Below are 12636 nucleotides of genomic sequence, written 5' to 3' on the forward strand. Positions count from 1 at the left end.
AACTGATGCTTAATATTTATTATGAATGCAACACAGCCTGCAAAACCTTGGGAAAGAAAAACATTCAACTTATAATGTTTGATAAACGTATGTAAGGAGGTCCATCTTGCAGCCTTACAAATTACATCTGGCGGCGCTCTGGCCTCCGCCGCCCAGAAAGCAGTCTGTGCTCTAGTAGAGTGAGCCTTCAAGTCTCTAGGTACCTCTCTGCCTGTCTTGTGATAGGCTAACACTATGCAACCAATGATCCATTGACTAATAGTCGCTTTAGACGGAGCACAACCGCTTCTAGGGCCTCTTGAAAAAACAAAGAGTCTTTCCGATCTCATCCATGACTGTGTACTGGTCAGATAATGTGAGATTATTCAAACTAGGTCCAACGTATGCCATTGCCGCTCACGCTCTGTTTTGGTATTCGGACAGAAGGAGGGTAAGGTTATCTCCAAATCCATGTGAAATTGTGACACAACCTTTGGAAGAAATTCAAATGCTGGTCTCAAGACAACTTTGTCAGGAATTTCCCCCACCCTACAAGCTGAAGTGATCGCCACCAGGAATAAAGCTTTTAAAGTAACATGCCAATCCGAAGCTTCTTCTAAAGGTTCAAAAGGAGATTCCGTTAAAAATCTCAGGGAGGCATTCTTAGTCGTCTCACTGGACACACTCTCTTCAGTGCACTGAATAAGCGGATGATTAAGGGTTCCTCAGCCCATGACCTTTCAGTTAATGCCAAAACTTGTCCTCTCAAGGTACGGACGCTAAGCTTCCTTTGGTACCCAGCATAGAGAAACTGCACCAATTCCGACGCACAAGGACATCTAGGATTAAATCCTCTATCTTCCTCAAACTTGACAAAACACAAACAGACACGATAATACTGATTTGATGTTGAGTTTTTCCTAGATTTCAATAGCAATTCTAGCAGGTCTTTCTCGAGGCCCATAACTGAGAAACTCTGCCTTTCAACTTCCACACCCTCAACGACAAGTGGAACACCTCTTGAAAGGGAACTGGACCCTGCATTAGCAGATCTTTCACAACCGGTAGTTTCATTGGAGGCTCCACTGACATCTGCCTCAAAAGTGGAAACCAGGGACGCCTGGGCCAAAATGGAATTATTGCAATCACTTGTGTTCCTTCTTTGTCTATTTTCTTCAACACCCTCCAAATTAATGGAAAGGGTGGAAAGACTTAACCGAACATCCCTCTCCAGTTCTGATTTAGAGCACCTACTCCACTGGATATCCGGGATGGGTACCTTGAAAAGAACCTTCAGCACTTGTGGTTGTGATCCGAGGCCATGAGGTCTATCTATGGATTGCCAAATCTTTGGGTAATGGTCTGGAACACAGAGAGATTCAGAGAACACTCTCCTGGCTCCACGGCATTCCTGCTCAGGAAATCCGCCTGCACATTCATCTTGCCTGGCACATAAAAGGCTACTAAACCTCTGAGGTTTGTCTCCACCCATGACATGATGGTTGACAGCAACGGTCATCTGGGCTTCTGAGGAAGATGCTTCTGAGAAAGTGGTGAGACGCCACGAAACGCATCTAGCGTGGGGTATATGACATTGCTATGATATATATGTTTTTAATTATATTTAATAAATTAAGATCTTATGAATTCAGCTGCCGAAATGCTCCGCTAGTTCTGTACTGTCTTCACATGATATTGGCCTGGACCGGGGGCATGTTGCGTGTAAGCAAACAGGTTCGCTGAATCACTCGTGCAGGTGAGAGAGGGGGAGTGCTCCCATTTGTCTTCCTAGTTTACATTAGAGTCCTGCGTGGAACCAATTTTTGAAACCCAAACAGTACCCTGCAACCCGCATTCTTACCCACTTGGACCCGCTACCGACCTGCAAGTGCCTTATCCGCAACCAGCGACCATCAAGAACAGAAAGGGCTGTCATTGTAAACCAGAAGTGTCATCATTAGAAGTAGTTGAGAAGACCCACAACCCGAGCAGCAAACCGGGGTCTATACTTGCACCCAAAAGTTCTACCTGCAACTCACAGGCTACCTGCTCTCTTGCGGGTACCCGACCCGCTGCAGGACTCTAGCTTACATTGCCATATCTCCTAACCTTTTCCTCCCACCACTGCCGCTAGCAAAACTCAAAGATTTATTTTAACAAACAACAATGATAGTTTTCTACGTCACACGTGACAGTTACTCTAATTTTTTTTATCAATTATTACATAAAGGCATCATACCTCTTTTGTATTACTGCCTACCATACACAAATTTCCATGGGTGCAAGTTTTGCAGCTTGAAAAGACTCTTGACGGTAAGGACAGGGCTGGTGAAACGGAAACGGATGCAAAAGAAAAGCCTTGTGTGATGCAGAAACCTCTTTGCTTGGCTGCACTCTACTTTAGTCTGATTCCTTACTTATAATTGGTACTGGGATGACCATCTGCATCGAGTAATCAGGTCAGTAAGTCCCTCAGGCACAACAATGATCTAGATGTAGAAATAGCCTACTGTTTTTTTTGTTCACAACACCCAGTGCTTCTGTTTTGCAGCATCAGAGTACTAGGTTGGTGCACTAAAGGGATAATATAAATAATGAGCAATGCCATTCCACTTTGCCTTTCAACTGGCGACAAAACAATGTTCTTTTCTTTGCAAAGTGCATAACCCTAAGGCCTAACCCTCTCCAAGTTGTCCGTATATGAACAGGTTAGTTCTAATATTGACTCAGATACATACAGTAAATCTGTTCCTTGCCAAAGAGAACTAAAACATACATTATAGTAAAAAAATCATAAATACATTTCCTTTAGTGGGGAAAAGACTATTAAATGCTATTTTACAGTTTCCCTTTGAAATAACGAATATGGAATAAGATGTGGGCTGGTGCTAATCCAATTACCTGAAAGTACATCTGTGATTGTTGGCTATAGTTTGCCACCTAGAAGTAAATCTGACTGGGGAGGGCTTTCCAAAGCAGAAATATTTTTTCTCTGCAGCAGTAGTACTAACCCAGATGAACATACAAGTTTTGTGACGCAACTGCAGTTTCAGAAGAAGCAGATTTATTATGTGGTGTAAAAAATGGCAGAATAATTTGCCACCCATAGGCAGGCATATATTCTTTATCTTTGAGCAACTTCCTCCAGAACTTACAAGGGTCTGAAGCAGTGTAAATTAAAACACACCTTGATAAATTCACCATTTACTTTAAACAGCTTTTTACACAAATTTAGTTTTACACAGCATAATACATAGGCCCAATAGTCTTTATATTTTTCTACATCTGTGTAACTGTACTACACGTTTGGGAACTATAATCCAGAATGCTCAGGACTTTGGGTTTTCCGGATGAGGGATCTTTCCATAATTTGGACCTTAACGGGGGGGATGTAATGAAAGTCGCAAAGAGAAAAACAATTCACACAAATAAAAATGCACATCTCACAATGTAATATTATTCCTTAAGCTGTTATTGCATTGCAAATTTTAATGGTGCATTGCGAATTTTAATTGCGCACTCTTAGAAGTGCTTGAAGGTGTTGTAATCTTTTGGAGCAAACAACAACTTTTTCAGTAAGAAGTTTTATTACTTTTACTGTTCATTGGTGCAAACTATAAAATTCACAAATGGTCTTCCACTGTTGGAAGTGGTTGCTAAACAGTTTTCAGTTCACAAAAAGCTATATTAAATTCGTGCAAAGCAAAATTTGTTTGCAGAAAGGCATAACTTTTCACATTGCGAATAGTTTTTCCATTAGCGTCTTTTATTACATACCCCCGCAAGTCTACTAAAAGTAGACCTAAATCTATCTTATTTAAGATCAAGTACAAGCTATTGTTTTATTATTACAGACAGAAAAGGAAATTTTTTTAAAAAAATGTTAATTATTTTATCAAACTGGAGTCTATGGGGCAAATTCACTAACCTCCGGAAATACGCCAGCGACGGCTTTGCTCACATTGCCACACTTCGGCAAGCGAAAATTTGTCAGGACAATGCTAATTCACTAAAATGAGAAGTTGCGTCCAGGGCGTCAAATGATGGTGAAGTTTCGCTAGCGTTAATTCGGCAAGCAAAGTGAAGTTATGCTAGCGTTGGCTAATTTGCACACGGCGGGAAGTTAAATTTCAATGGACGTATATGTTGCAGCAAATACATTACAGTACACTACACAAGCCCAGGGAACCTTAATCAAAGAAAATAGTTGTTAAAATGCCCTACACATGTGCCCAGTGTATAGTTTATGTGCCATATGTTAGGAAATGTAGGGGGGAAGCTGGGTACCCTAAAACAAATTTACGATCTTTTGCAGCGTATCACCCTGAAAAATGCCGCCAGCGTTTTTTGGGACTTTTTGAGGAACTCCTATCTACTCTATTGCACTTTGCCTGGTCTGAGGTGGCGAAGGCAAATCTGGTGCAAGAGGTAATGTTCATTAAAATCCGCATCTTAGTGAATTTGCGTAGTTACGTCCATTCGCCAGAGCGAAAATTCACCAGGCGTTTGAGTGCGAAGTATCGCTACAGTCTATCTCCTTCGCTAGCAAATTTACGCCAGCACCCGTTAGTAAATCAGTGAAGTCCCGAAATGACATCACACTGGCGAATTTTTGCCAGCGTTAGTCACTTCGCCCTTTAGTAAATTTGCCCCTATGAGAGATGGCCTTCCTGTAATTCTGAGCTTCTGGATAACGGGTTTACAGATAACAGATCCTATTCTTCAGTTATCGCCAACAAATCAACTGTTATATGCCATAAGCTAAACTCTCACTGGCTTTTGTCTTTAGAGAGAACTGGGCATGGGGCTTCAGAGAAAGGCACTGACAGATTTCTTTCCACCCAAAAAGGCTAAATTCAGGCTAACCTTGCCTGCAAATTGCACTTCTTGCAGATTACAGTCATGACACATAAGAGGGTCTTTGACCTCAGTTTTTAACATCAGAATGATTTACTACTACCTACAGGGCACTGCAAATAAAAGACTGTAAACCTTTTACAGAGACCTCTTAAAGGGGAACTAAAGTCTAAAATAGAATAATGCTAAAAATTCTGTATTTTGTATAAAAAAACATTAAACATGAACTTCCTAAACCTAATAAAAACAAATAATTTATGCTTTCACATTTGGCCGCAAGACCAAGACCATGCACATGCTCAGTGTGGTCTGGGCTTCAGATTGAAGGTCAAGCTTATGGATCATCATAAATTATCAAAACAGCACAAGTCAAATAATATCTGCCATAAAAGCCGATACAGCAAGACTGATTAATAATCAGAATATGCAGACTGTACTTGGTCTGTGGATATGGGTTGAACTTGATGTACTTTTGTGTCTTTTTTGAACCCAACTTAACTATGTAACCATGATCCTAAGGCCAGTGGTACACAGGAAAATTATTTATGCATGGCTGCAGGTGACAAAACTCCTGAAAATGGCTCTCCATTGCCAATGATTGAAATTGCTGGTGGTATGCCCAACTTATCATTAAATCACCCGAAGTTGCCTCCAGAGGAAACTTTGGGTGATATGGGCATACCGCCAGCAATTTTAATTATTGACAATAAAGAGGCATTTTCGGGAGATTTGTTACACAATTTTTTTTACGTGCAACAAATCTCCCGAAAATGCCTCTCCCTTCCATATCTTCCTGTGTGCCACTACCCTAAGGGTTGCCTCGTGAGGAAACTTTGGACTACTTTGAGAAAGACATTTATTTTCCCACAGGTCATTTACAGTATTGCCATTGGGAAAACATTTGCATGAGATTAGTTGTCTGTGGTAGAGGACATTTATTGGGGTGACTAATCTCCATGTGTGCCAGTACAGCTTTACACTAATTACAAAGAGTATGATCTGTTCATAAGGTTCCATAACAGGATATAATCGCTTACTGACAGTGGGACAGAATGCAAATGGGAAAAAAAGTGCAAGCCCTATGTGTTTTTGTATGATGCTGCAACCATCTTACTTGACAATAGCTATGGTGTTTTTTTAGGCTTGTACACATTTATACCCCATATTTTGTATATATGTAGCTAATAACATTTTCATTCATCACTGGCGTAACGCTAGCATCAACTGCTCATGCAATCTGTTCCATCATGAGGCCAGGCAATGAGTGTCACGTGGGGAGAATGGACATTGGCTTGTTTTATTTAGGGGGGGGGAGTTAAGAGTCAGGAGGGGCCTTCGACCATAGGTATGGCAGTGCAAGACACCCAACAACCTCCATCAGCAGAACGTCACATGGTGATGTTAATTGCTAACAAAGCAAACATTTTATTTGGTAAAAACAGCAACCTGTATCTGAAAGTTTCATTGTTTTACCTTCATTTGAGCTGTAGTACAGATAAAATCAATAGTGCTGAGACTCTTTCCTGGGTTATTAGTTTGGGGCTGCTGCATCTGAACCACTGGTAACAGCCACTGATTTTTAATATTGGCATTGATTTGAATTATCTTGGATTGTTTACTGATGTGCCCTTCAACTTAAACAGAGAGAGACTATGCAGAGTTCATTTAGGTATCCAGGGTCTAAGTATGTACACAGAATCTCAGTTGGAAATGATCTAATTAGCTTTTACCCCATGAAGCTAAGGCACCAAATCTGCTAGATTCTACATTCTTATTTAGGAACTTCATATTATTCAGTTTATGTCAAAGGGCTGAAAGTGAGATTGGGTACACAGCATCAAACCTTCCAAAAATATATAGCCATCATTCTGTCTAAGTTGTATGCACACAAGACTTTATAAAGTCTACACAAGACAACACATTTTGCTCATAAAGGGCAATAAATTAAGGGGAACAGTGTCTATAACTCCCATAATTTGTAATAAGAATTTACATATTATATCTATTTGTATTTATAACTATTTGTTGAGGCTGCTATGCCATTTCCTTTGTCAATGCAATATTGCTTTTCTTCAAAGAGATTCCAATCAAACAGCATCTCTAGACTGAAATTCGCATATCAAAAGCAGCAATATTCAAGCTGCAATTCTCTTAAATATAGGAGTACAAAGCAAAAAAATCCACATACAGAAGAAATCTTCAAGTATAATTGCTCAGTGGAAGATGACTTTATTACAGTTCCTATATTTACCCCAGGAAGGTACTGGCTTAAAAGAAAAAAAGAAGAAAGCAAGTAAGCCGATTAAAGGAAAGTAAAATGCATAGAAGTTGCTTTCCAGAATTACAATAAATAAACAAATACTACAGCAGATTAGCTGTTCACAGTAAATTACTTTAAACAATGAGTCAGCATTTATTTAAATTATAAAAAAATTCTAGATTATATTTGTAGAAATAAGTCAAATCAACTGGACTTGCTGTGTTTTTCTTTATGACGTTTCACCAGTCATCCAACTGGTCGGAGAAAGTCATCCAACTGGTCGGAGAAAGTCATCCAACTGGTCGGAGAAAGTCATCCAACTGGTCGGAGAAAGTCATCCAACTGGTCGGAGAAAGTCATCCAACTGGTCGGAGAAAGTCAGTCGGATGACTGGTGAAAAGTCTTAGAAAAATACAGCGAATCCAGTTGATTTGACTTATTTCTACAGATATACCATGACCTGGATGAATGTGAATCTTTACAAACTATTCTATATGATTATAAATCTTGACTAATTTGTACAAAGTTTGGCCATAGTTTTCATCAGTTTGGATATATGATTTGCCCCCAGACTCTCTTAAGAGCCCCCCCTCTAACTTATTATTAGATATTCATGTGAAAATTACAAAACAATCTAAACCAATCAAATATTTGCTTTTATTGTTCTACTTGCAGCTGGCTAGAAGTACCGATCACTGATTGGTTGACATGGGTTACTGCCCAGTGACTCCTGCAGCATAATAAATGATAGTAGGTGATCAGCAGTTCACAAATCACAAAGAAGTGTTCTATGTGAATAACAATCAGAAAACAGGTATTTACCCGAGTGGTTTTTAATTTTTTTTCACACTCCCACTACCTGATTTCTAAAAAACAAAAAAAAAAAAAAACTTGGCAACTTGGTAATATAGCCACCAGTATAATACTTTAATCTCTCTTATATACTTGTACAATAAATCTTATATAGTGCAAAGATTCATTAAGTTTGGAGTAAGAAATTAATTAAGGGGCCCATTTATTATACTGTGTAAATTAAATTTGCCAGAAAAAGAGTGTAAAAAGCTGTGTAAAATAAATGGCAAACTTATCAAGGTGTGCAATATTTTACGCCATGCGAACGCCAGATTCTCTGTCGTTATTTTACATTGCCAGAGCTGAGCAATATGTTGGCGCTCTAAAAATACATGCTAATAATAATAATTGCTTCAGATATTTGTAAGTAAATTCCGACTGAAGTCCGACTAATAAAACTGCCTCTAAGGAATGTAAAACAAATGGTATAAAAGAATGCAAAATAGTTTTAGGATTTGTTACACATACTAAGCTGTGTAGAGGAATATGGACGAGTGGTAAACATAAATGGGTTATATTATCACTTTAAGGTAAACTATAAATATTTTGGAGGTTCTGTCTACACAAATATATTAGTATGTTCCAGAGGAGGGCAATTTAATAGAGAACTTAAGCTTAGCTAAAGAAGTAGGGCAGAAATGTTGTACATTATTTTTGGTTTCTATACCAATCCAAGGCAACCCTTTAGATCTGTGCCTCCAAAGATGCCCCAGTAGCTAAGCTTACTTCACATGCTCCGTGCTACTGTCTGTTACTGAGATTAGGGATCAATGTACAATATACTGAATATATATATATATATATATATATATATATATATATATATATATATATATATATATATATATATATATATATATATATATATATATATATATATATATATAATATCAATTTCACAACATAGGGCTCATTCGTAAATAATTCAGATTACTGGTACAAGAAAGCTCAGAAACCTGCACACATAGCACCAGCATTTAATAATCAGCCCTATAACATCATCTTATATCATGCTAACCTCATTTTCTGCTTGATAATTTGCGACAACCCCTAAGATTAACATCCCAACAGCTGCTCAAAGCCCACTAAGCATGGCGCAGACACTCCAAAAAAATCCAAGATGGGGAAATCTTGTGACAGCTTTGAAGGCCTGGATCATTACTACTATACAGATGCTGAACATCTAGACTGGTACAATAAGTTCGATATATAAAATATAGATATTATAGCCATATTCATTTTTAGGATTTAGTTCGACTTTAATTCCTGGCAGAATATCAAAGCATTTCTGAAAAGACTCTGCAAAAATCTAACAACAAAGTGCCAAAATCCTTAAAATAGCAAAGTAACATGTAGGAGTTTGCTGGAGAAGAATGTAGATAAACAGCTAGTTTATAGCTTAGCCAAGAAGCCAAACCCTTTAATCAAGCAAGAAAGGAAATACAGCATTTTAATCGAAATACAATGTATTTTTAACATTTAGTTTTTTGCATACGTTAAATAAAGTGCATAATTTCCAGCACCTAAATAAAAAGAGACAACAATTCACTGAATACATCAATGTTTTTATCGGTACAAATGAACACAAACACAAAGTTTTGGGGGCATGCCTCTTCGTCACTTTTACCTGACAAAAAAATCACAGGGGTTTCCCTGTGTTGAACTGCACCCCTGTGCCAGGTTAGTTTATCTTGTATAAGAGTAAAAAGAAAAGGGGTGCCATTCCCCTTCTAATGCTGGTCACCGGACTATGGTATGAGAGAGGCTCTAAGGTGCCTGCATGCATTGTTAATGAAATGAAACGGAGTAGAACAGAGGTGGGATATCTAGGTCCCTCACTCATACAGCACTATTCAATGCAATGCTGTATTCAATGGCAGGCAATATATCTAGGATGTAAAGCAGGGTGCAAAGCGCCAGTTTGTTTAAAATTTCAAATCTGCCTTCCATGCAGTAAAATTATGCCTACTTTGTGATCTACCTTGTGATCTAAGCTTTCCCAAAAATGCATATACAATTGCTCCAATGGCCACCGGAGGTTTAAATGAATATGCAGGTGACTTCTAAAATCTGTCCCTCTCTCCTTTGGATTGTAAAGCTGTACTGACAGCACTAGGTAAGAAGCAGCTTACTATCTCCCCCACTGAAATATCAGGTCTTGCCAACATTCTGACATGGACCTGATGTTCCACCTATCTCAGGTCACTGGCAGGCCCCCATATTCTATACTAGGGTATTACAAAGCTGCTCACAAACATAATTTTGCATAATGCCTTACACATTTCTGCACACGTCTGCTAATCACAAAAGCGTGTAAGACACAGAGGGAATTGAAATCTTGGCTAGAGGGAAACTGACTACTGCAACATTATTTCAATGGTACATGAAGTCAGACCCAGCAGTGCAGGGAATAGCAAAGAACAGACTGATGGGGCTTTCAGTAGTAATCAAATTTGTAAATAAAACTGAAAAATGTGTGGTTAATATATACTGGAAGTTGCTTAAAATTATATTTGCTCTCATTATGCAAAATTACATATAACAGTTTGAGAACTAAAACCCATTCCGGACACCAAATTTATCACCATTTATCAAGCTAGCAGACCACTGTAATGGGCCTCAGATTAACAATAAAGGTGATTTTATGGAAATTCTGTGTTGTTCATTTGTGAAATTCATTATTATGACCATTGGGAGGTGGCCAGTGAGGAAGAAGCTGTACCGACTACTACACATTGTGCCTCATTTTACAGCAGCCACATGACATGAAGTATAGCTGAAGATCCCTGAAGCCCTGACTTTTATTACGCTTACAAGGAAACATGATGAGGCCACAGAAGCCTGTGCACAGCCTGGATTAAGAAAGCAGATATAAAGATGTGTTTAGGGAACAATATACACAGAAGGAGAGTCAGTCACATTGAACCAACTGCAATTAAATTATTAAAAGGTGCATTTACTTTACTTCATTATAGTTGCAACAACCGGCACCTCCCCTTTTAATAGTTCTGTACTGTACAAATATTTGACATTCTCGGTTTATTTTGCACCATTGTTATAATGACAGCTTTATCCTCTGATCAGCAAATAAATGCAGTTCAGATGCAACCACCACAATTTTATTTTGGGAGCATTCAATGTGTATTATCTAGTGATTTTAACTAAATTGAGAATCACTTGTAGCACCTATTTACTAGTCCACAGCATTGTCAATTGTTCCTACAGTCTACCCACTACACATTTCAGTTATGCCTTTACTGCATAGAGTTTGCTATTTCTACTACATTGATATAGATAGGCTCCAAATGGGCATTGAATACAGAGAAATAAACATTAGAGCGCTACAATATAATTATGATATATAAGCCTGCATTTAATACTGCTCAAACTGGGACTGCCACAGGAGAAAATACATAAGAATAAAGGATAGAATAAAGGAAATAAGCAGCACTGAATCATTATTTGTAGTACAATAGTATCACTTGTTGGCTGATCAAAATGGTACTAAGTGGGAACACAGTTCAATTTTGATCTGATTAATCAGCCCATGTACAGCCAACAAATTAAGTACTCAATCTGAAATATCTTAGTACAGGTATAGGATCCCTTATCCGGAAAGCCGATATCCAGAAAGCTCCGAATTACGGAATGGCTGTCTCCCATAGACGAACTTCAGCCAAACGAAATGCAGATGCACACCTGTTCCCTCTTATCACGTTCACGGTGCATGGAACATAGGAGGACGGCACCTCCAAAAATGGTAAGTAAATAGAATGAATCCAGCACACGAAATCTGCTCAAGGGTTATTACCCGTGTTTAATGCCAAGCCAAACAGATACAACGTTTCGGGGGCGTACCCCTTCGTCTCCCATAGACTCCATTTTATCAAAATAATCCAAATTTTTAAAAATGATTTCCTTTTTTCTCTGTAATTATTAAACAGTACCTTGTACTTGATCCCAACTAAGATATAATTAATCCTTATCGGAAACAAAACCAGCCTATTGGGTTTATTTAATGTTTAAATTAATTTCTAGTAGACTTAAGGTATAAAGAAATAAATTACGGAAAGATCCGTTATCCAGAAAACACCAGGTCCCAAGCATTCTGGATAACATGTCCCATACCCATAATAGTTGTGTTAAAAACTCTCTTAAAGGAGAAGGAAAGCTACTGAAGCAGTTTATTGCCAATAGATTAGCCATAATAGTGCAAACTATAACACTATATTTATTCTACAGAATACTTTACCATACCTGAGTAAACCGCTCTAGAAGTGTTCTCTGTTTGTTTAGGATAGCAGCTACCATATTGGCTTTGTGAGACATCACTTCCTGCCTGAGTCTCTCCCTGCTCACTATAGCTCTGGACTCGGATTACAGCAGGGAGGGGAGGAGGGAGGGGGAGAGGAGCAAACTGAGCATGCTCAAGGCCATGCCCTGGAGGTTTAAGCTGAAAACAGGAAGTCTGATACAGAAGCCCATGTGTACACAATAGAAGAAAAGAAATGTGGTGTTTCTTTTGACAGAGGACTCAGAGCAGCATTACATTGAGGCTTTACTGGTGTATTTATATAGACCTTTCTAATAAAGCTTACTTAATTTTAGCCTTTCCTTCTCCTTTAAGGAACCCCCAGTTGATCTCCCTCGCTCTTGATAGCAAGTAGCTCCTTTCATTACTATGAATG

At 38.6% G+C, this 12636-nt stretch overlaps 1 protein-coding gene across 3 annotated transcripts in view; it reads right to left on the bottom strand.

Moving 5' to 3' along the window:
* Positions 1–12636, bottom strand: part of kiaa0513.L (KIAA0513 L homeolog) — a 61494-nt gene that overhangs the window by 34985 nt on the left and 13873 nt on the right. The gene's annotated exons all lie outside the window — the stretch shown is intronic.

The sequence above is a fragment of the Xenopus laevis genome, chromosome 4L, assembly GCF_017654675.1.
Source record: "Xenopus laevis strain J_2021 chromosome 4L, Xenopus_laevis_v10.1, whole genome shotgun sequence".
Lineage (NCBI taxonomy): Eukaryota > Metazoa > Chordata > Amphibia > Anura > Pipidae > Xenopus > Xenopus laevis.